The sequence below is a fragment of the Elephas maximus genome, chromosome 8 (genome assembly GCF_024166365.1).
Source record: "Elephas maximus indicus isolate mEleMax1 chromosome 8, mEleMax1 primary haplotype, whole genome shotgun sequence".
In the NCBI taxonomy this organism is placed as follows: domain Eukaryota; kingdom Metazoa; phylum Chordata; class Mammalia; order Proboscidea; family Elephantidae; genus Elephas; species Elephas maximus.
The window spans coordinates 35,649,253-35,672,046 of record NC_064826.1 but is presented as its reverse complement, the minus strand read 5'-3'; the positions used below and the strand labels follow the sequence as shown (position 1 = coordinate 35,672,046).

The 22,794-nt window shown below is 36.0% G+C and overlaps 1 protein-coding gene and 1 pseudogene across 7 annotated transcripts in view; one reads left to right on the top strand and one right to left on the bottom strand.

Annotated features, from left to right (window-relative positions):
- Positions 1-22,794, top strand: part of FOXP2 (forkhead box P2) — a 636,455-nt gene that overhangs the window by 109,730 nt on the left and 503,931 nt on the right. Inside the window, exon 3 of one of the 7 annotated variants that reach the window (XM_049894627.1) lies at positions 4,220-4,300. The exons of the other annotated variants lie outside the window; for them this stretch is intronic. The gene's annotated coding sequence lies outside the window, so the exon portion shown is untranslated. The remainder of the gene's footprint in view (positions 1-4,219; positions 4,301-22,794) is intronic. 7 annotated transcript variants of the gene reach the window in all.
- Positions 12,545-15,241, bottom strand: LOC126081563 (U6 snRNA-associated Sm-like protein LSm5; annotated as a pseudogene).

Genomic DNA, 22,794 nt, shown 5'->3' with positions numbered 1-22,794 from the left:
AGTCTAAATTTAATAAATATTGATGAATGAATTGATTTTGATGTGCTCAAAAATAGAATTTCTCTATTCACTAAACTATAAGGTGAATCCACTATCCATCTGTCCATTTGTTGTACTATGGTGGCTTGCATATTGCTATGATGCCAGAAGGCAGGACACTGGTATTTCAAATACAAGCAGGGTCACACATTGTGGACAGGTTTCAGAGGAGTGTGCAGACTAAGACAGACTAGGAATACAGGCCTGGCACTCTACTTTTGAAAATCGAACCAAGCCACACGCATTGCCTCCAAGTCGATTCTGAGTCCTAACAACCCTGTAAAACCAAAAAACCAAACCTACTGCCGTCGAGTCGATTCTGACTCATAGCGAGCCTGTAGGACAGAGTAGAACTGCCCCATAGAGTTTCCAAGGAGTGCCTGGCGGATTTGAACTGCCAGCCTCTTGGTTAACAGCTGTAGCACTTAACCACTATGCCACCAGGGTTTCCAGTGACCCTGTAGGACAGAGGAAAACTGTCCCATAGGGTATCTAAGGCTGTAATCTTTATGGAAGCAGACATCCACATCTTTCTCCCATGGAGCAGATGGTAGGTTCGAACCACTGACCTTTGAGTTAGCAGCTGAGTGCTTAACCACTGCACCACCAGGGCTCCTTTTAGAAAAATTAGCCAGTGAAAACCTTATGGATCACAAAGAACATTGCCTGACTCACTTGCTTTGGATGTGTCATCAAAAGGGGTCAGTTGTTAGAGGAGGACATCTGTTTGGTGAAGCAGAGGCCGGCAAGGGCATGGGAGAACCTCAGTGAGGATGGACTGGCACAGTAGCAGCAATGATGAACTCAAATATGCTGGTGATTGTGAGGATGACACAGGACTGGACAGTGTTTTATTCTGTTGTACATAGGGTTGCCTTGAGTCAGAGGTGACTTGATGGCAGCCAACAATAACCCAAAGATATCACACTCTGCACGTATTTTTGCGTGTTCTGTTCTCTTTATTTGGAACGTGCTCCCCTTCTTATATGATAGGTAAACTCTTAATATCCTTCAAGACCCAATTCAAGCCTGGCTTCCTCTGGGAGGCTATGAGCCTTCGAAGTTGTTGATGACATTTGCCTTTATGTCGCCTGTGTACATTTTGCAGAAGATATATCCGAGTCTCAGAAAAGTCAAGTAGTTTGTCCAGTTACTAAGTGATTGAGCCAGAATTTGAACCTTCGCATGTCTGATTTTAAAGCATGAGTCTTTACCTTATGGTTCAACTATTCTTTACCAGTGTGGCATGTCATTATTTAATATTTATTGAATACATGCACCAATGAAAAGATAAAATACTATATCACTTAATTAAGTAAAAAAGCTTTTTATAGAATCAATAGGAAGAGGTGACTGGATTGGCATAAAAGATGAAGATTTGATGGAAGGAGAAAAGAAATTCGTATCTATGGGATGGTTCAGCTTCTAAGTCAGATTTGATCTTGTATTTTAACACTCTAAGATGCCTCTGGTTCTTAAAAAAGGTATAAGGCTGAACTTCAGAAAAATGGGGCATGAAATGAAAAGTTCCTCTTAATTAAAAAAAGGGTAAATATGTATTGTATATATATATTTCCTTGTACTTTAAATGCTTTATGCATTTGTGTCTTGCTCCCCTCAACTTGAGCTCTGGTGGCACAGTGGTTAAGATCTATGGCTGCTAACCAAAGGGCTGGCAGTTCGAATCCACCATCTGCTCCTTGGAAACCCTACAGGGCAGTTCAGCTCTGTCCTATAGGGTCACTATGAGTTGGAATTGACTTGACAGCAGCGTGTTTGGATTTTTTAGTTCTCTCAACTTGATTGTTAGCTTTAAAAAAAAAAATAAAACCATGCCTTATCTTTTCTTGATGTCTCCTATAATATCTAGTGCTGTGTTTAAGAGCTACAGCGAGCTATGGTTGTTAACCAAAAGGTCGGCAGTTCGAATCCACCACTCCTTGGAAACACTGTAGGGCAGTTCTACTCTGTCCTTTAGGGTCACTATGTGTTGGAATCGATTTGAGCGCACCTGACAACAGCAACTTGATAATTAGTTTTTCTGTGTAAAGTAAATGATGATGCCTCCTCTATTTATAACTTCAGGGGCAAAACTTCAAATATTTTAGAATAGAGACATGCAGCTGATAACGTACATGAAAAAAGTAGAACTAACTCTTCAGAACTGGGTTTAACATTATCTTCTTAAGAATGAAAAATACTTTGATATACGTAATGTCAAAGATGTACTCAGTGGAGAAAAGCAGTTTGTTAAATTGGAGCTAGGCTAGAAAAATGCTGTATTCTAACATTTAACTAGTAAAAGTTTAAATATCGATGCAACTCTACCTTAAGACTTATTTTGCCTTTTATTTTTCCATTTCCTTTTGAATATCAAGAGATACTCACTTTTGGAAGGACGTATTCTTATTAGCTCTAATGAGTTTTTTGGCAGATGAATTGAATATAAACAACTATTGTGTTTGCATTTTTTTATAAGAAAGATTTCAAGCTGAAGATCCCAGCCATATAATTAAAAGGACTAATCCTATTCAATCCTTGAATCCGTCTATAGAAATAGAATTCTTAAAACATATATACAAAAGGGAATACGGTGCCTGTTGAATTTTATATTCTATTCAGTTGAACTACTATACTACTAAACTAAATTCATTTTTGATTAGGAGAAATGATTTTATTAATGCATTTATAAATGTAGACATTATAGGTCATTGCTGGCGCTAGGGAAGTTAAGGAGGGGGGAGATGTAACACTTGTATTATGGTGAGTCAGAGAAATAATTGCACTTGGCAGTTGTTGTTTGCAGAATGCAGGAAAGGCTGAAGGCTTTTGTACAGTTCAAAGAGCACATTCCACAGATACAGCAGTTGTTGGTTGCCTGCAGGGATCTTTAGAATTAGGGTGGTGGTATAGTGTGTATCACAAAAGTCCAGACTGTTGGGCTATGTGGTTTTAAAGAAAAAAAATGTTTGCATCGCTTTGAGAAGTTATTTAGAAATTAGACTCATCTTATTTAAGTATATTTTTAATATAGCACTTTTGCTCCCTTTTAAATAATCTCTACAAATATACAGATGACATTTTTTTGTTTAGCCTTTGCTACTTCTTGTTCTTTACTAATTTGTTTTCAGTTTAAGGTTTATATGTTCAACTGTGGAAGCATGGAACTGCTGACTATTAAGCTGTCAGCTAAACTTAGTAGAGAAATATAAATAAATTATATTTCATAATCATATATTCAGCTATCATTTATACAATTAGCATATTAAGCAATTTCAACAAGTTAATTCAAGCCTCTTAAGAGAGACTTCTTTACCTGAAAATATGCCAAAGGGTAGTTTTTTCAGCTGGTGTGTCAAGAATTCTGCTGAGATAACATTTGAATCATTCTCCTACAGAATATGCAAGTTATAATTTCTACTGTTAACTGAAATAATGTAAATGAAAGTTCTCCAAAAACTGTAAATTTTAGGACAAATATAAATTAGCATTATTACATTTCTTGAAATGTCTAGTTTATATGATATATATTTGTGTTTTGTATTATTTGTATCAGGTTCGGCAAAGTATATCAACTTAGTTTTGTTGGCTATATTCTTAGATTTAGAAAAAATAGGTAATTAGTGATGGTCTGTTACAATTTTTGAGTTTAGGAAAAACCTCAAAGGACTTATCTTGACATAGTATTGAATTCACAAGAATTTGAGGTAGTGTTTTGTTGAGCCCAGATGTGTTTTATCTAACCTGTCATATTCAGTTGCCAGAAGATTAGTGTGGTACAAAATAAGATAAACAATAAAATAGGAATTAGCTGCTGACATAGCATACTTCTGTGTCCATTGTAATAAGTACTTCTTTATTTTTACATTTTAAGATTTGTCACTTTCAAGTTAAGAAATGCTTAAGGTATACAAAGGAACCCTGGTGGTGTAGTGTTTAAGTGCTCGACTGTTAACCAAAAGGCTGGCGATTCGAATCCACCAAAAAAAGGACAGAAACTAATTTGGCAGACTGTGTACTCACTGTTCCAATTTAATAGATGTTACTATTTTACTATGCTTATTTGTTTATTAAGAAATTTTAAGAGATCAATGCCTTCTATTTAAGTCTTGAAATACCCATTTCTTGATTGGTTATTTGCTAGCAATATCCTAAGTCTCTTAATTGATATTTCTTTCAGATTTTAATATTGGACTGACTAATGTAATTTCCTCAAAATGGCTGCTGCTCCTGGACAGTATGATGTAAAGAAGACTCAAAGGTCCTCCTGTCCCAGAATTTCAGTTTTCATCATTATTTCCATAAGAGCTGAAATTAATTTATTCTTCAATTTTTATCTCTAGGGCATGGGGGCTATTTTTTAATTGTAAATGTTTTCTGGAGGAAGAACTTATTAAGTCATCCTTAGCCATTATTACCATCACTCAGAAGCTGGTACGATAGACCTAGATTCCAAGAAGAGGGTGACTGTGAGGCTCCTGACTTTTGGAAAAACTTAAGTAAAAATCCACGGTTTTCCATGTTTATTTACTAGATATACAAAACTGCTAAGGGGACCGCTTTTCAGTTTGCAACATGTGTTCACATAATTTTATAAGCAGATATTGTTAAACACATTTTGCCAATGAGAATATTGAATAATAAGAGAGTTAAGTAACTATAAAATTTTACAGCCAGGAGGTTAAAAATCTAGAATTTGATACTAAGTTTTCTGCCATTAAATCTGTTAACTGTACTATGTTACTTCATATAATTTGTTGTCTTCATTACCAAAATATACTTCCTTCACCTTTAAGCTTATCTAAATCTTTGTTGTTGTTAGGTGCCATGAAGTCCATTTTGACTCACGGCTACACCATGTGACAGAGTAGAATTGCCCCACAGGGTTTTTTGGCTGTGATCTTTACATGAGTAGATCTCCAAGTCTTTCTCTCCCAGAGCAGCTGGGTAGGTTCAAACCACTAACCTTTTGGTTAGCAGTGAAGTGTTTAACTGTTTGCTCCAGCAGGGGCCTTTACCTAAATCTTATCCAGCTTTAAAAAAAGAAAACAGTTCAGGTCTTATATTTTCCCTAAACCATTCTCCACCATATATAGCGCTGTCCATTCTCTGAGTATTAATGCTTGTAGTACATAAGCAAGCACATATTTTTATGGCCTCTTATATTCCACTCTGTCTTAGAGGGTCACCATAAGTCAGAATCGACTCGACGGCAGTGGATTTATTTGGTTTTGGGTTTTTGATATATTCCACTAATGTTGTGTGTGTTTATTATTCTTTTAGTCTGCCTTGTTGGCTCTTTAAGATTTGGGCCCTGGCATAAGCCTTTTCTGGATAGGTGCCAATCCTTCACTGAGTACTGAGTGGGTGCTCAGTAACACCTGACTCTGGATTTAGTCCAGGCTTCCATTCCCAGTTCTATGATTACTAGCTATGTGATATTGGACAAGTTACTTAGTATCTCTGAGCTTTAATATCCTTGTCTGTTAAAAGGGTATAAAAATACAATCTGCCTCAAAGGATTTTTGAGGGAACAAAAATAGACATTGCAATATAAGCACTAAGTTTAGTGCCTGAAACAGAGCAAGTGCTCAATAAATGATAGCTCTTAATATCATTATCCACAAGAAGTGTTCACAGAATGAATGATTGCCCATGGAAAAATGTCTTCTATTAGAAAAATTCTCAATTTAAGTTTTTGAGTTCCATATGGCACAGTTTAAAAATGTCTTTCTTTAAAATAAACAAATTCACATTTTAAAAAAGTTTCACTGTATAAAAACAAAATTATCCATGCTCAGAAATTTGGACGTAGTAAGAAAAGAATCCAAAATCCCAAATTTTTCTTGGAGTTATTCACTCCTCCATCTCCACTGCAACAGTCTTCTCTTTGCTTTTACTCATGTTTGCTGGAAGGAATTCTTAACGTTGTATTCTTTGACCCCCATGAATTCTCTGATAGAAATAAATTTTGGTATAGTTTTTTTTGTAATCCTATTTTTTTTTTAATGTATTTTATTCTGTGCATTTGAAAATATGATTCTGAGGAGGGATTCCTAGATTTCACTAGGATAGAAAGTCTTTTGGCACCCAAAACAGTTAGAAACTGCCTGGCATGGCTGGCTTCCTGTCAGTTCCTGAAACACTCTCTGTCTCAGGGCCTTTGGACTTGCTGTTTCCTCTTTTTGGAATGCTCTCCTTCCTGCCTGCACATGGCTTGCTGCTTCTTATCTTTTGAGTATCAGTTTAAACGTGGCCATCTCTGTGAGCTATTGCTGACCTTCCTGTCTAACGTAACTCCCCACTCCTTTATTCTCTTGCTCTTTACCACAGCTCATTTCATTTACTTTTTTTTTTTTGGATAACAAAGAGATTTGTTTAATATCTGTTTCCCTACTCTTCTGTAAATTCCGTGGGGGCATGGAATGTGTGAGTCTTATTCTATCTGTCATTTAGTACATACCTGACCCTTTGTAGGTCAGTAACTATTGAATGAATGAACTGGGGGCACATGAATGGTATACCACGTAGAAGTTATGAACTCTTTTTGTTTATTAATAAACTCATTTATAAGACAATGAAAAATGAAAGACCAGCTATAACATTTAAATTCTGTATAGCTTCCAGAGTAATTCATGAGCTACAGTTGAATGCTTTAATCTCCTCAGTTATTCAGAAATGAAATGTAATAGTTCATTATATGACAAGGGGAACCACCCAGAAAATCATAATTCAAAAAGTGTGCTTAACTTCATTTTATATGTTACACTTTCCACCTGCCATACCCTAAGCCTATAGCCAATTAATGCTTTTTCATGAGCTTTGTCTCATGGTTGAGTCACTTGATTATCATATACAAAATCATGTGTGCCTGCATTGATACTACTTTTCTGTCATATATAACAATGTTTTTTAAAATTACCATTTGTATAGAAAGTACTTTTGATCCTGTTACAGAGTGTCAGTAATCTCTTATTATTATTATTCTCCAATTTAAAGTACATTTATTGAGCTGATATTTCCATGAAAATAGAAGTCTCATTTCAGCGATGTGTAGCTTTAAACAGAGAACCTTTTCAATTATGTGTGGCATAAACCCCACAAGCATATAGTCTTCCTGTTTCCTTTCCCTCACTTCTCCCTTGGAGGAAAGAAAGTGTTATTGAGTAGAGTTGTAGAAAGGGTTGTATAGGGTACTTTCTTTCCTTAACTTGGATAACCTGAGGATATTTTCTTTGTTATCTTAAGCAATCAGTGATAATCTTATTTTACATGACTTTGTAATCTATAAAACTGAAATAGAATATAGTTTATATCTTGATCTTTATTTGGAGGACTTTTGTAGACCACAAAATAAGGAAATTTTCTTCTTATTGAAATTATGAAAAAGACTTACTGACTATGCTACTGTTATTCGTTTAATTCTTTAGAGATCGCTGAATACCAGGTAGTTCCAGTAAGGAGTCAAATATTTATTTTTCCTTATTTCATTTGTGGCTCAACACAATTCCATAACTGATTGCTTTTAGTCTTGTTCTTTTTTTGGCTGTACTAATTCTTCATGGAATATTCAATGTATTTGGGCCATGGATGCCTATTTATGGAGGAAATTTTACTTAAGTCAGTTAGGATATAACAGGAAGTAAAAAGAGAGCATATGTACTCATTTGATATCTCTCGGTATTGCTTACTCCTTTTATAATCCTGAGAAATAAGGGCAGTGTTGTTGTTTATTGTTAGCTGCCATTGAGTCATCTCCCCAAGTCGTGGCAAGCCCATGACCTCATGCACAACAAGATTGGACTGTTGTCATCCCTAGGGCTTTTGTTGGCTGATTTTTGGAAGTAGATCACCAGACCTTTCTCCTCAGTGTGCCTGGAAGCTCTGCTGAAGTATGAGATTGTTTAAATGAAAAGTGCCATGCTTCTGCTACTATTGCTGTCTTTACTGAATGCACGAAGTTATGCTTGATGCCAATCCCTAATACACTGAAACCTGTGAGAGCCGGAACTTGATGGGACTTTCTTGTTTTTCCAGGTTTCACAGTTTTCTGACTTTGACAGGGTGCCATCTTGCTGCTTGTCTATCCCTTGTTTAGTAGAAAATACTTGAGTTTACCTTCTCTCACAGGTTTCTGCCCTACACAGGTTCTGGCTTTGCAGATTTTACTGTATTTTTGTCATGAGTCCTTCCTCTCTCCTGCTCTTCTTCCCACCCACCTTTGTTTTTTCCTTCCTACCCCCCTTTCTTTCTGTCCATCCTACCCTCCTTCCATAAAAGGTGGAAAGAAATGCGTTCAGTACCAGAGACTGCGCACAAGCAAACAAACAAATGAATATAAAGGAAAACTTGGTATCAAATAGGAAAATGAGTTTCTGCTTGGGATGGGGAGGGGAAGTCGTCTGACTGTGGGGCAGAAAAGGAAAGGCAGGAAAGTCTAGCTCCTTCTTAAACGGCTTTAATCAGTCTTCTTGCAGAGGTACTTAGGGCTACAAATTTGGGGTTGGGGGCTCCTGCAGTACGGATCGGGTCAGTTCTTGGCTTGTTCCCACAGCCAACCAAGGGTTCAGTTTTGTGAAGTCTGTAAAGTCAGCCACCATTCATGTGTTAGTTTTCCAGCTTCCAAAATTATTTTGCAAATGTCTTTTGTTGAACTTTTTATCCTTGTAAGTTTATCCCTTTTTTGAACAGTCTTGAACTCTCGTTTCTACATGGTTTCAGGAGGGAAAATGGAGAAATGCATAGAGCCACAGTTCCACTTTTTAACTGAAAGTTTTTATTCCATTTTAGACAGAGGTATATGAAATCTGCTTACACATAGGAAGACAGAAACAAGTACTTCTGAATAATGAAGACTCCCAAGGGAGAGGCCATGCCCTGTGGCCCAAAAAAAGTATTTAACTTCACCCATCCCTGTTAGTTTCCCTTCTGCCTGGAGTGTGATTTGAAGTGAAAGTGGAAAATAAAAACATTGAGCCTTCCCTCGAGGCCCACGTACAACTGGACACTTAAGCACAAACGCTTGGAGAACAGTCGACCCATAAGTTTTGTCTATTTAAGAATTATGAACACTTTCACTTGATTCATTAACTTTTTAACAATATTTTAAAAGTAACCTAGCTTGTTTTACAGAGCAGTATATATGAGAATCAGTAGTAGTTAACATTTCACTTATCATGGTTTACATAAGTAAAAATTCATTGTAAAGGTTTTATGATTTTAGTATTTATTGATACATTACTGTTTATTGCTGCGTTGATCCTAACAGTACTAGAAAAGACATTCTAATCAAATTAAGGTGCTACATAAATTTAAAGTAATCACATCAAGATACTCTACGTTTCACATAGTGAAAGGATTCAACGCACTAATAGAAATAAACATACATAAATGGAGAGCTGTGGACTGTGTTGGAACGGTAATGTTTTATTTGCTTTATACTTAATTTACTCATTCAGTAAACATTCACTGAGGACCTATCATCTCTTTAAGTTCTTGTATCTCAGTTCCTACCCCTTAGATCAGTGGTCCTCAGTGCTCTCATACCTAATACAATTTTTTAATAGCGAATATTTTATAACATTCTTCTTACCACTCTGCAACCTGTTTACGTATGTACTTGAATAAAAACTATGTAATGCGCTAACATAATTTGACATAGATGTATGTTTATGTGAATGCCTGGACATTTACATAGTAGATGCTTGCACATATATGCTAGATCACCATAAATGGGGTGGCTATGAGTTCAGGCTGATACTAATGTTTTCTACTAGAGCCTCAAATACCAAGAGCAGCATAGCTATTAATGATAGGATTTTTCTGAAATAGTGAGCAACTCTTGGCTACGTTCTTTTACAACAAACTGTATCTGTTGATGTAAATGAGTTATATTCCCAGAAAATTCAGTGTATGTTAAAACCATGCAGTAATACTTCATAGTTGGATACAAAATGGAGGTAGTGTCCAGGCTTTGGTTTATTATGTGTTTATATCTACAAGAGTGTACCTCAGGATATTGCAGGACACAGAGCATCTCGTACACTTACCTGTTAAACACTAGCAGTTCCCATCGGTTATTATGACACCTAAAAATGTCCCCTCAAATTTTGTAAACTTTCAGCAGCACTATTCTTGTGGAGAACAACTGTTTATTATTTAAAGGTAATTCTATTTTTAATTTAATTTAGCCATTATGAAACATCTTTTAGTTCACCATAAAATAAGTTAGTAGTTTCAGAAATGCGAAATAGTGATGGATTATAAATAAAGTTACAATATTTAGGCAACTGAGAGCATCAGAGCCAAGGTGAAGGTCACTTCCATCTATGAATTAGAAACATTGAAAGATGTCGTGGCATAAAGTGCAGTGAAGTGCAGTATGCTCTTTACTAAACCATGCTGTATCCCTGCATATTGGAAATTTTGTTCTAAATCTGAACATAACCACTGATTTTTCTTTTAATCATTAACAGAGCAAAGAAGATTAAAAAAAAATTGAAGCCCATGGACATTATATCTTTGCTCTAATGTGTTTTCAAATTAATTTACAATTGCTTTTATTTTACTTTCCTCTTTTCTCTCTTCTTTTCATTATTTCGAGTATATTTTCTTTGGTACTTGCTATTCTTTTGTCATCACTGCATGTCTTTTCTTTTTACTGGCTTCTTAAATCCTGCCGCGTTGCTTTTTGCCTTTCCTTCTTTAATCTTTTCTCTCTGTTTAATTTTTAAATCCTTTGCCCTTTATCTTTCGTTCAGTCTTTTTAGTTGCTCTCCCTTCCTTTGATTTCCTCTTAAACATTACTTCTTCTTAACATCATGTTATTTCATTGATTTTTTCCCCCTTTTGTTTTATCTTTTTAATTTTACATTTTTCTTTTGTATATAGCCCTGTTTGTTAGGAAAACCTACTATGGTTACTCTGACTAAATTAAAGGGAGAAAATGCTGCTAAATCCTCTACCCTACATGGAAAGAAACAACAGCATTTATTCGATCTTATTACATGGACACTGAAAGATTTATATGGCACGTTTTCTTCTTCCTTTTTTTCATTCTTGCCACAGGTGTTTTGTTTTGAATTAAAGTCCAGATAATTGATGTGCTCATATATATAGCAAATTCAGTTATTTTCTGTTTTTGTAATATGCTAACTTTAACTATGTACAAAATATATTTTTGAGATAAATATTTGTAATTAGACTACAAATAATTTTTCTTTTTTATTATATCTTTGGGATTAACTGGAATACACTTATAGCACCATTCTGAGCACAGATCAAGGGCATAATCAGAAATAAGTTATTAAATGAGATTGTTATTTTTACACAAATTTGTTTCATCTGTTTGGGTGTTCTATGCATTTGGCTTAATACATAGTAGATTTTAAAACTCATTTTCTTGGAACTTGTTGGTTCATGAGTCTGTCTTACCATCCAAGAAATACCTATGAGGCAGAAATCTCTAGACAGTCACTTTTCACAGAAAGAGAAGAGCAGATGAATATTATAAGGGAAAGCAGAAGTACATGAAATCCTGGGTACATCATTTCTGCTGCCAGCAAAATAGGTATTGAGGGGCATTCTATAGGTGAAGAAAGAAAAACTAAGAGAGATCAAGTCACTGCCTTAATTCGTACACAGAAAGTGGCAGAGTTAGGAAGTGAATTTAGGTCTGACTTCATTGATCATCATGCCCTCTTATATATTTATACATTCTATACCACTATATTTTATTTACAGGTCATTCAGTAGCAAAAATACAGCATTCTGAGGCACTTTTTTGTTGGTGCTTTTGATGCACACATATAACATTTATATATAAAATTTAAATCATCTGTATATTAAAATGGAGTCCTGGGGGCACAGTGGTTAAAAGCTTGGCTGCTAACCAAAAGGTGGGCTCCAGGGGAAGGCTTTCTTTCTTTGTTGGCTCTGGAGGAGGGCTCTTCTCATCAATCTTCCCCTGGACTAGGAGCTTCTCCACGTCTTGCTCTCAGCACTGCTTTCTTGGTAGTATGAGGTCCCCTGTCTCTCTGCTCGCTTCTCTCTTTTATAGATCTCAAAAGAGGTTGACTTAAAACACAATCTCATCTCGTAGGTCTCATCAACATAACTGCCACTAATCCATCTCATTAACATCATAGTGATAGAATTTACCACACATAGAAAAATCACATCAGATGAAAAAATGGTAGACAATCACACAATACTGGGGATCACGGCCTAGCCAAACTGATACATACATTTTTGGGGGCCACAATTCAATCCATGACACGAGGTAATACAAATAATTCTTGTTATTTGTGGTGGCTATGTTCTATAAAGTTGATGCAAACATGGAATTAGCAAATACTGAACCATTGCTCCTAGGGGAAAATGCAGAGTTAGGTTCCTGTGAGCCTCTGGTCACAACGTTTTTGTCAGCCAGTCAATACATAACCTTGTTTTATGTGTGTTTCTGTTTAAAGATACCTTGTTTAATATATATTGTTGGCAAACAGCATTATAAATCATGCCTGAATGAATCATCTAACACATCTGTTTTCTCCATAAGGCTCATCAGAGCCTCCTTGTATTTAGGAACAGTAGAAGGCACTTCAGCACTACGATTGGGGGCTATTTTAAAGAGCTGAGCCACTAAAACAAACAAAACAAAACAAAAACAAAAAACATAGAAATGTGAAAAACTTGACACCACATAGACCACAAGAAGGTCAATTATTTACAGTATGAGAGCTGAAAGAAGGCAGTGTGTCAACTTGCACGACCTCCGCTGGGAATGTGCATGTCAGGAGACTCACTCATATTTTTTGCTGCTCTGCATGTCTGCAAATAACTGCAAATGCACCGTGAGCACTGGGTGTGGAGTTGCAAATAAATTTTAGCAAGTAGGCGAATTCGCAAATACAGAATCCACAAACAATGAAGATGGACTGTATTTCTTAACCTAGTTTTTTACTGTATCTAGTTAAAGGAATGAAACTTAGTTTATTTGCTCACTTGATAATTTTAGACTATTAATTTCCAAATCTGGAGATTATTAGAATAAGCTGGAGACATCTTTAAATTTTTCTTTGCAAAACAAGTCCCAACTCTATAAGATAAATTGGATTAAAATCTGGGAAATCCACCTTAGTACCCTGTGTATATGTTAGTTTAAAATGTGCCCTTGGTACTCTTAATAGATTTTGATTTACAACTTGCATCAATTTATATTAGTCATTTGCAAAATACTGTGTAGCATCCACATCACCTGGAAACTATTGCTAGAAATATAAATTTTTGGGCTCCCACCCGAGACCTTTTGAATCAGACACTCTGAGCCTGGGCCCCTCAATCTCTTTTAATAAAATCTGCAAGTGATTCTGATGTCTGCTCCTGTCCAAGCTCCAATGAATTATATTATCTTTTTCTTTAATTAGTGCAATTTTACTTGTTTTAAAAATTTCATAATATATGTACTATTTTTCGGTGGATTGTAGTATTCAGTAACACCCAAGGTTTTGCAAGTCCAACGTCCATGGATTCATTCCCTGACTAAAACAGAAAGGGATGTTAAAAAGACCTCTGGGGCGTAGTCCTAATTCCTTCCCTGATTAATGGTGTACCTTTTTTTTCTTTAATCTTAGTTTCTTTGTTTGAAATAGTAATACAAATATAAGATATATGTGCCATAGGATTGTTGGGAAATTCAGTGTAATGGATGTGTGAAAGGATGCTATATAGGCTGCAGAATTATGTAGCTGTAATAAGAGCTATGATTATTGATCATTATTATTTTATTGTACACATCAGCTTCCTGTGTTTCACTCAGCAAGTATAAGTACATGTAAGTTGTGAACCACAGGATACCCAAAGAATGTATTAACTGGAAACAGTCATGAAGGGGAGATGGAATTGTTCATGGAAACTATTAGACTACCTTCTACCTGCTCCAGAAGTCCCATCAGGAGCATCTCAGTCTTTACTTGAATGCTGCCAGTCCAAAACAACTTCCTCCTTTCTCTCAACTTCACTACCCAGTGGAAGTATCTCTTTATTTGTCTGCTTTTTAGAAAAAGGTATATTTTTTCTTTGTGCCCAATAGAAACGTAATATGAGCCACATGTGTAGTTAAATTTTTTTTTAATAAACTCATTGCTGTCGAGTCAATTTTGACTGATAGCGACCTATAGGACAGAGTAGAACTACCCCATAGGGTTTCCAGGGTTATAATCTTTATGGAAGCAGACTGCCACATTTTTCTCCCATGGAGTGGCTGGTGGGTTCAAACCATCTACCTTTGGTTAGCAGCTGAGCACTTAAGCACTGCACCGCGAGAGCTCCTTCAAAAAATTTTAATAACCACATTAAAAACATAAAAAAGAAAGACTGGAACTAATTATAGTAGTACATTTTATTTAACCAATATATCCAGAATATTATCAATGTGTAATTTATATAAAATTATTAGAGAATTATTTTGCATTGTTTGGACAGTTTTTTTTTTTCAAAATACCGATGTATTTTTCACTTATAGCACAGCTCAGTTTAGACTAGCTGCATTTCAAATGCTCAATATTTGGCTGGTGACTGCTGTTCTGGACAGCGCAACTGCAGAAAAAACTCTGAGTACTGAGTCAACAGGCAGGGGTTTGACTCCCAGTTCTATGACTTACTAGTTGCATGATTTTGAGTAAGTTACTTATGGTCTCCAAACCTCATTTTTCCCCTTTTTTTTTTTTTTTAAACAAAACTCCTTTATTTTAGTCTTTAAGCTGCAAATGATTTTCTACTTTTTCCAAGATAATCATAGTTAACTTACAAAAACTGGCATTTACAATGCATCTTTAAAGGCTTTCTCTTTAATGATACACTTAGATTTATAGAATCTAAACATTAAAAGGTAAAAAGAGAAAGCTCCATTTTGTTGCCATTATAAATCAAAACAAGAATATACCGTAAGTTAAGGAAATCTGTTCTTACTTCAGGTCCGTCTCTTCTGGGAGCCAGCATTATTATATTATTTCCTAGCAAAATGTTATCTAATTTAATAATCCTCCCTCCCTCTAGTGTGATTTCAAAAGTTATCAAATCCTCGACGTGTGCCAACAATTTCCTTGTCTTTCTTGAACACAATCTGAGTTCTTGATCCTATACATTTGTCTATGAGCACTGGCAGTAGCAGCTGCAATGAGTTGGTAGTAGCATTAGCCACCATGGTGACACCCTTCCCTCCATATTTGACATGGGATAATAATAGCCCATAAAGCTGTTGTGAAGATTGGAAAATGAATGCTTTAATCCATGTGATTCATCTGATTTTTACCAGCTTATTAACTTCTCTAATAGGAGCCCTGGTGGCACAATGGTTAAGCACTCAGCTGCTAACCCAAAGGTGGTCAGTTTTAACCCACACAGTGGCTCCTTAGGAGAAAGACCTGGCAATCTACTCCCACAAAGATTACAGCCAAGAAATCCTAGGGGGCTGTTCTACTCTGTCATATGGGGTCAAATGACTCAACAGCACCTAACCAGCAATAAGACACACTTCTCTGTATTTTGTTTTCTATTCTGTACTTACGGAGTCCAGAAATTCTGTGTTGTGGAAGCAATGGGCTTTATGAAGGATCTTTCTTTTTTGTTTCTTTTGTTAAGAGCTGTGTTCCAGGCTCCATGTCACGTGCTGGAATTGTAATAATCCAGTCACATTTCCCACCCTCAAGGAACACACAGTCATATATTACTTATTACCTGGCCACTTCAGAAAAACAAGAGTGAAAATTATTTTATAAAATAATGCTAAAATATGGAGACAGTAAGAAATGTTACTTGAATTTTAAATCTCTGAAATCCTCTTTGCTCTACTTTGATCTTTATAAGTCACATTAAGGATCACACTGTACTTTTTCTTTACTCTGGAAATGTTGCAATGGCCTTGGGCAAAAGGCAGTAAAATTCTGATCTGGGCTGAAACTCCAGAGAAAAGATCCCCTCCAATTTTTTTTTTATTTGCAAACGCAACACTCAACTCTTAGTTATTCAAGACATAGAAGACTTTGAGGATTATTAAGGGACTTTGCTACTTCTAACTTAATTCCCTCATGTTGCCACCCTTTGGCCATTTCACTGATGCTTTAGAACCTTTGTCAAATAGCGAAAGGGTAAAACTCAGATTATTTTGCTACTAGCAAGCAGCCTCTGAAAATTGTCTAATAGGCAAGAAGATTGTATGTGATGTGTTTAATGGGGTCTTAGATTATTTGTAGATTTCAGTGGTATATTTCTTCTACCACCCTGAATAATCGAAATATGATTATGTGTTATTCTGTGCCCATTAAATTGCTTCATAAGTTATATAACTTACAGATATAGAGAACAATCCTTGTTTGGAAGAACAGAATTGCATATTTAAATTTTCAATATTTTTCTGATTGTAAGAAGTAATATTCTGGGCTAATAGAAACAAAACAGGATGTGCTGCAACTGAAGGTTTGGTTTGGTTTAGTATAAATCTAGTGAGATGTTGCTGGGTGCCGTCAAATCAATTCTGACTCAGAGTGACCCCATGTGACAGAGTAGAACTGCCCGGTAGGATTTTCTTGGCTATAATCTTTATGGAAGCAGATCACTAGGTCTTTCTCTTGTGGAGCTGCTGCTTGGATTCGAACTACCAACCTCTCGGTTAGCAGCCAAGCCCTTAATCATTGCACCACAAGGTCTCCTTTTAGTGAGATGGTATGCTTCAGTTGTAATTGTCCCTGATAATTGATGCTTTTTGTGTTTTATGTACTCACCCAGCGGTAAGAAACGCTTTTAAAAACTTATCTATTTTTGTTTCTAGGCTCTCCAGAGCAGTTGGTGGTACAATTTATTTTGATTCATTTGATTTTTACTAGTGCTTTTTTGCTAAAATAGCACTAAAACATGTTTACAAAGAAAGGATTTAATTAAAATACATGAGACATTTATGGACTATAGTGAAAATGTCCCAAGTTGGTAAAATGTCACTACATTATTAAGGAATCTTCTTTGACCATTTGTCTGAATCTTTTGCCTGTTTTTAATTGAATTGTTCAACTTTATTTTATTGCACTGTAAGAATTCTTTATATGTTCTGGATATAGATCCTTTATCAGATATATATGTTTTCTCAAAATTTTCTACCAGTAAGTGGCTAGTCTTTTCATTTCTTAATCATGTTTTGATGAGCAAAAGATTTTTTTTAATTTTGTGAAGTCTAATTGATCAATTTTTTCATTTAAAGATTTTTTGATGTTATAGCTAAGAATTCTTTACCTAATTCAAAGTTCCAATTTTTTTTCTCTTATATTGTATTCTTAAAGTTTATAGTTTCAGCTCATACGTTTAGATGCACGACCCATTTTTTGTTAATTTTTGTGTATGGTACGAACATCTAAATCATTTTTTTTTTGTATAGAATATCCAATTGTTACAGAACCGTTTTTGAAAAGACCATTCTTTTCCTAAATTTACTTATCACTTTTGTCAAAAATCAATTGACTGTACAATTTAAGGGCTTATTTCTGAGCTCTGTTTTGTTTCAGTAATCTCCACGCCTCTATTTACGGGAGTACCACACTGTTTTAATTACTGCAGCTTTATAGTAAATTTTGAAATTAGGTCATGTAAAGACCTCCAACTTTTTACTTCCTTTAAAAACTGTTTTGTCTTCTGTAGGTTCTGTCCATTTCCATAAACATTTTAGATTCAGCTTGTCAATTTCTGGAAAACAACAAAAAAAAGCCTGCTGAGACTTTGGTAGGGACTTCATTGACATGTAGATCCATTTGGGGATAATTTCCTGAAAGAGTCTATTTTAAGTGAAGGTTATCACTGATATCTGAAGCTGTATTAAAAAAATTTCAAGGAAATCTTGCACTCTACTTTATAATGCCTCTGTGCTATTTCTATATAAAAAAATTTGTCGTGATTGTTTTTAGAGTAATACAGTAGGAAAATGCTTATCCTGTGGTTTCTTTCTTATGGCCCCTGACCACGCCACATCATATACTTAGGGGCCATGTGTACTCTAACCAAGAAGCAGAAATTCAGAGGAAATAAAATTTATTTTTTTCTTCTTAAAAAAAATTCAACAACAACAACAACAAACCACTTTTTTTTAATAGCGAAAGCAAAGTATTTGAGGTCAGTGTAGTAAATATAGGAAAATGTGGTCAGGATCTTTAACTTTATTTTGGTTTTGTTTTTTCTGCATTCTGATTTTACATCTGTTTTTGCTAACAAGGCAAACCATGTTTTTGACTTGCATTTTATTTCAACTTTGAAGACAATACAACTAATGAATTTGAAAAGGAAGGATATAAAATTTATTTTTGTTGCACATCTCTTACATGATATGCAAACAGAATCCCACGACTTGGTTGTTTTTATCCTCATTTTACAGATTAAAAACCGGAGGCTTAGTGAGGCTTAGAATAATGCCTAGAATTTCATGGCTATTGGGAAAAACAAAACAAAACAAAACAAACCCGTTGCTGCTGAATCGGTTCTGACTCACAGTGACCCCATAGAACGGAGTAGAACTACCCTATAGGGTTTCCAAGGAGTGGCTGGTAGATTTGAACAGCTGACCTTTTGGTTAGCGGCCATAGCTTGCCATGGCTCTCAGCCACTGTGCCACCAGGGCTCCATGGCTACTGAGGTAGGATTAAAATTGAGATCTTCTGATCCAAGGGCAGTGTGTGGGCTGAATAAGAGGAGCTTGACATTTTAAAATTTTACTTTCAAGTATGTTCTGGGGTATCTCAACTTGACTTTCTTCCTCTAAATGTTTTTTTTTTTTTTTTTTCCTCTGTTTCTTTACACCCCGCCTCAGACCAGAATGGTTTTAAGGCAACTTAGGATTCATAAAATACAACAAGATGGCATGAATTAAAAATAGGAATAAAATAAGACAGAAAAACAAGGGTGGGGAAAGTCCTTTTCTAAGAAAAACAACAAGAACAACATCCCATAAGTGAAGATTGCCGGGAGACTGGAAAAAAAACTTGAGCTGGAAAAGTTTGTGGAAGCGAATGGCCTTACTTGGTGCCAGCTTTGGCATTCGCCGGAGTTATAATGCACGTGAGAACGTGAAGCCTGATTTGCTTTTGCTTCATCTAAGTGCTGAGCACAGTGCCTTGTACATAAGCCCTTAATAAATGATTGCTGAATTTGATTCACTTGCAAACTTTATTGCCAGCATTCCAATGCTACTAAACTGATTAGATATTTTCTTCTTATAAACCAAGCAGTCAGGAATTTTAGATTTCTTTCTTAGTGGTATTAGTTACAAGCATTACCCCATTGTTTTCTTGATCTACACTAATGTATTTGACAGTGTAATTTCAGAAATGCTCATTAGCTTATCTTATTTACATGAGTGTGTCTGGAAATTTCCTCATACCAGGAATGTTGTAGAAAGATGTGTGCTGTACTAGTTGAGTATGTCTGTGAGTTTTGTGCAGCTGGAGGTTGTCCCCTGACCATTTGCTCTCCATGTCAACTGTTGTCTCTATTCAGTTTTAAAACAAAGAGTGTACACTTTGTAGAGTTTGAAATTCCTAAATATAAAACATTTCAGTTTGTAAGTATCTCAAAGACTATCAAGAGATATAAGGCTTATGTGAGCCCTGGCGGTGCAGTGGTTAAAAGCCTAACTGCTAACTGAAAGGTTGGCGGTTCAAGCCCACTAGTTGCTCTGCAGGAGAAAGATGTGGCTTCTGCTCCCGTAAAGGTTTACAGCGTTGGAAACCCTATGGGCCAGCTCTACTCTGTCTTATAGGGTTGTATGAGTTGGAGGCGACTCCACGGCAGTGGGTTTCGTTTTGGTTTAAGGCTTATCTTTAATAATACTCCAGAATTATTTAGTAATGCCTGTTGCCATCATCCAGATTTCTATTTGACCTACTTAGTTTGTAAACACGTGCCATTAATTTTTTCCATAGTTTGAGTTTTATCTTCTATTCTCAGATCTTATCTCCCACTCTCAGATCTTTTCTAAAATGCCTTTAAAATATATTTAGGTTTATAGCAACTTGAATCTGTCATTTTAAATACAAAGTATTTTTCCTGAGTTTATCCCCAGATACATCTTAGGTATACCCCAACTATTCTTCATGCGAGCCATATTATTAATTTTGACCCGAGCTTCATTTGAATGCTATGATGAAAAATAACTGAAAAGTAACTAAATGCGATGGCATATTTTAAATTTTGAAAAGTTAATTAACGTTAAAAAATTAGAAAGGATTGGCTTTAGAGAATATCTATAAAACTTCAGAAAACCTTGGTAAGCATAGAAGCAGATGTTTGAACCTCACCAGAGTTCTCCCCTTGCAAGAGATTCAGTAAACATACCTTAGCCTACGCTATAAGTAACACAGGTTGTAAGTGAAAATGTACTTTTAAATCATCTCAATTTTACGGAAAGAAAAACAAGAGAATAGGATGTTGCCATATGTTTCCGTCAGATATGCTTGTTTTTAAAACTATCACTTTTTTTTCTGAAATGTTATCATCATGCTAGTCTTCAAGAATTTTCAGTAGTGATCAGATTTTACACATCTTGAGTGTTTTCTGTATGTGAGGTTCTAGTGTCTCCGTTTTACATGTGTTGTTCATTTACTCTTCATTTCCCCATATTGTATTCTTTCCGCCATATTACTTAAGCACGGAGAGCTTAAATGACTTGTCTAAGGTCGCCCAGGAGACAGAATATAAAATCAACCAGTCTGCCAAAAGCTCATACCCTTGACTATTATGCAGCACATATTTGGGCACTTTTTTTTCTTACAATAATGACCTACCAAATGCCAAAAGTAGAATTTAAAAGACCTTTTCATTTAAACGTCTCAGTGTCATACAGTTGACAAAACAAACTCTATCACTGAGATTTTAGAGATTAAAAATAAACGAAGTTACTTCTTTATTCTAAAGAAGTAACTGAACAATATTTAGTAGAATTTCCTACTGCTTTTTAAGAAATCATCTTATATCCTATTTATCTTGATTACTCTTAAAGTTTAGACTTAGAAAAGACTATAGTGCCTATTCTCAGTGTGAACAGACTGAGCTGTAGTAACGATCAAGACATGGCATTGGCTGTTCTACCTGAGGCTGACAGGTTTTATATTAACTATTTTTATTATTTTTACCGTAATCAGTATATTAAAATGCTGTAATTTAGAATCAGAAATCCACGAGGGGAAACCACAGATGTATTCCTCTTTCTGCGTCCCTACTGATGAACCCTCACCTCGACACGATGTGTGTTTAGTGTTGGTTTCCTCAGAGAGTGAGTTTTGTTTTTCTTCCCTGTCATAGCCCTTGCCTAAGACAATACCTGGAACACAGTAGGTGTTTAATAAATATTTATCAAATGAATGAATAAGAATAGGCAACCTTATAGCACATAATCTGTGCAGATCTCTACCTCCACTTCAAAAGACAGCTCTGCTGGGGTTTTAGAGGCTGGATAAATCATAGAAATCATCCCCTTCAGAATTTAGAAACTTCTGAGAGACAGACACAGGTGCTAGGCAGATGGAGATCAAAGTGCCAGTTTTATTACGGATAGGGGGTGAACTGAAGAACATGCGTTGTATGTGCAGATAGAATGGGTTTTGCCTCTAAATTAGGCAGTTATACCCTTCCAGCCACTGGCACAGCTGGACATCCGTGATGGATAAAAACAGTCCCAAATGCATCTTCTCCACAGGCAGAACTGAGCTGAGAAAAAGGAGTTGAATTGGGCATGTTTAGTGTATTCTCTCAAACTTGCCAATTAGATGAGTCTCTGCCCCTCCCGTGGTAAGAAGCACCTGAAGGGGTGGAATAAGCTAAAAGCATTTCTTGATCGAAAGTTCCATCATGAAAACATGAGGAAAAAGATATGTCGTCATTGTTGTTAGGTGTCCTCTAGTCAGTTCTGACTCATAGTGACCCAGTATACAACAGAACAAAACACTGCCTGGTCCTGCACCATCCTCACAATCGTTGTTATGCTTGAGCCCATGGGTACAGCCACTGTATCAATCCATCTGCTTGAGGGTTTTTCTCTTTTTCACTAACCCTCTACTTTGTCAAGCACGATGTCCTTCTCCAGGGACTGGTCCCTCCAGATAACATGTCCAAAGTATGTGAGACGTAGTCTCGCCATCCTTGCTTCTAAGTAGCATTCTGGTTGTGAATCCTCCGAGACAGATTTGTTCCTTCTTTTGACAGTCCATGGTATATTCTGCACCAACACCACAGCTCAAAGGCGACAGTTCTTCTTCAGTCTTCGTTATTCATTGGATAGTTTTCACATGCAAATGAGGGGATTGAAAACACCATGACTTGGGTCAGGGGCACCTTACTCTTCAAGGTGACAGCTTTGCTTTTTAACACTTTAAAGAGGCCTTTTGCAGCCAGTTTGCCCAGTGCAGTGAGTCTTTTGGTTTCTTGACTGCTGCTTCTGTGGGTGTTGATTGTGGATCAAGTAAAATGAAATCCTTGACAACCTCAATCTTTTCTCCATTTATCATGATATTGCTTATTGGTCCAGTTGTGAGGATTTTTGTTTTCTTTATGTTGAGGTGTAATCCATACTGAAAGCTGTAGTTTTTGATCTTTATCAGTGAGTGTTTCAAGTCCTCTTCTCTTTCAGCAAGCAAAGTTGCGTCATCTGCATAACGCAAGTTGTTAATGAGTCGTCCTCCAATCTTGATGCCTCATTCTTCATATAGTCCAGCTTCTTGTATTATTTGC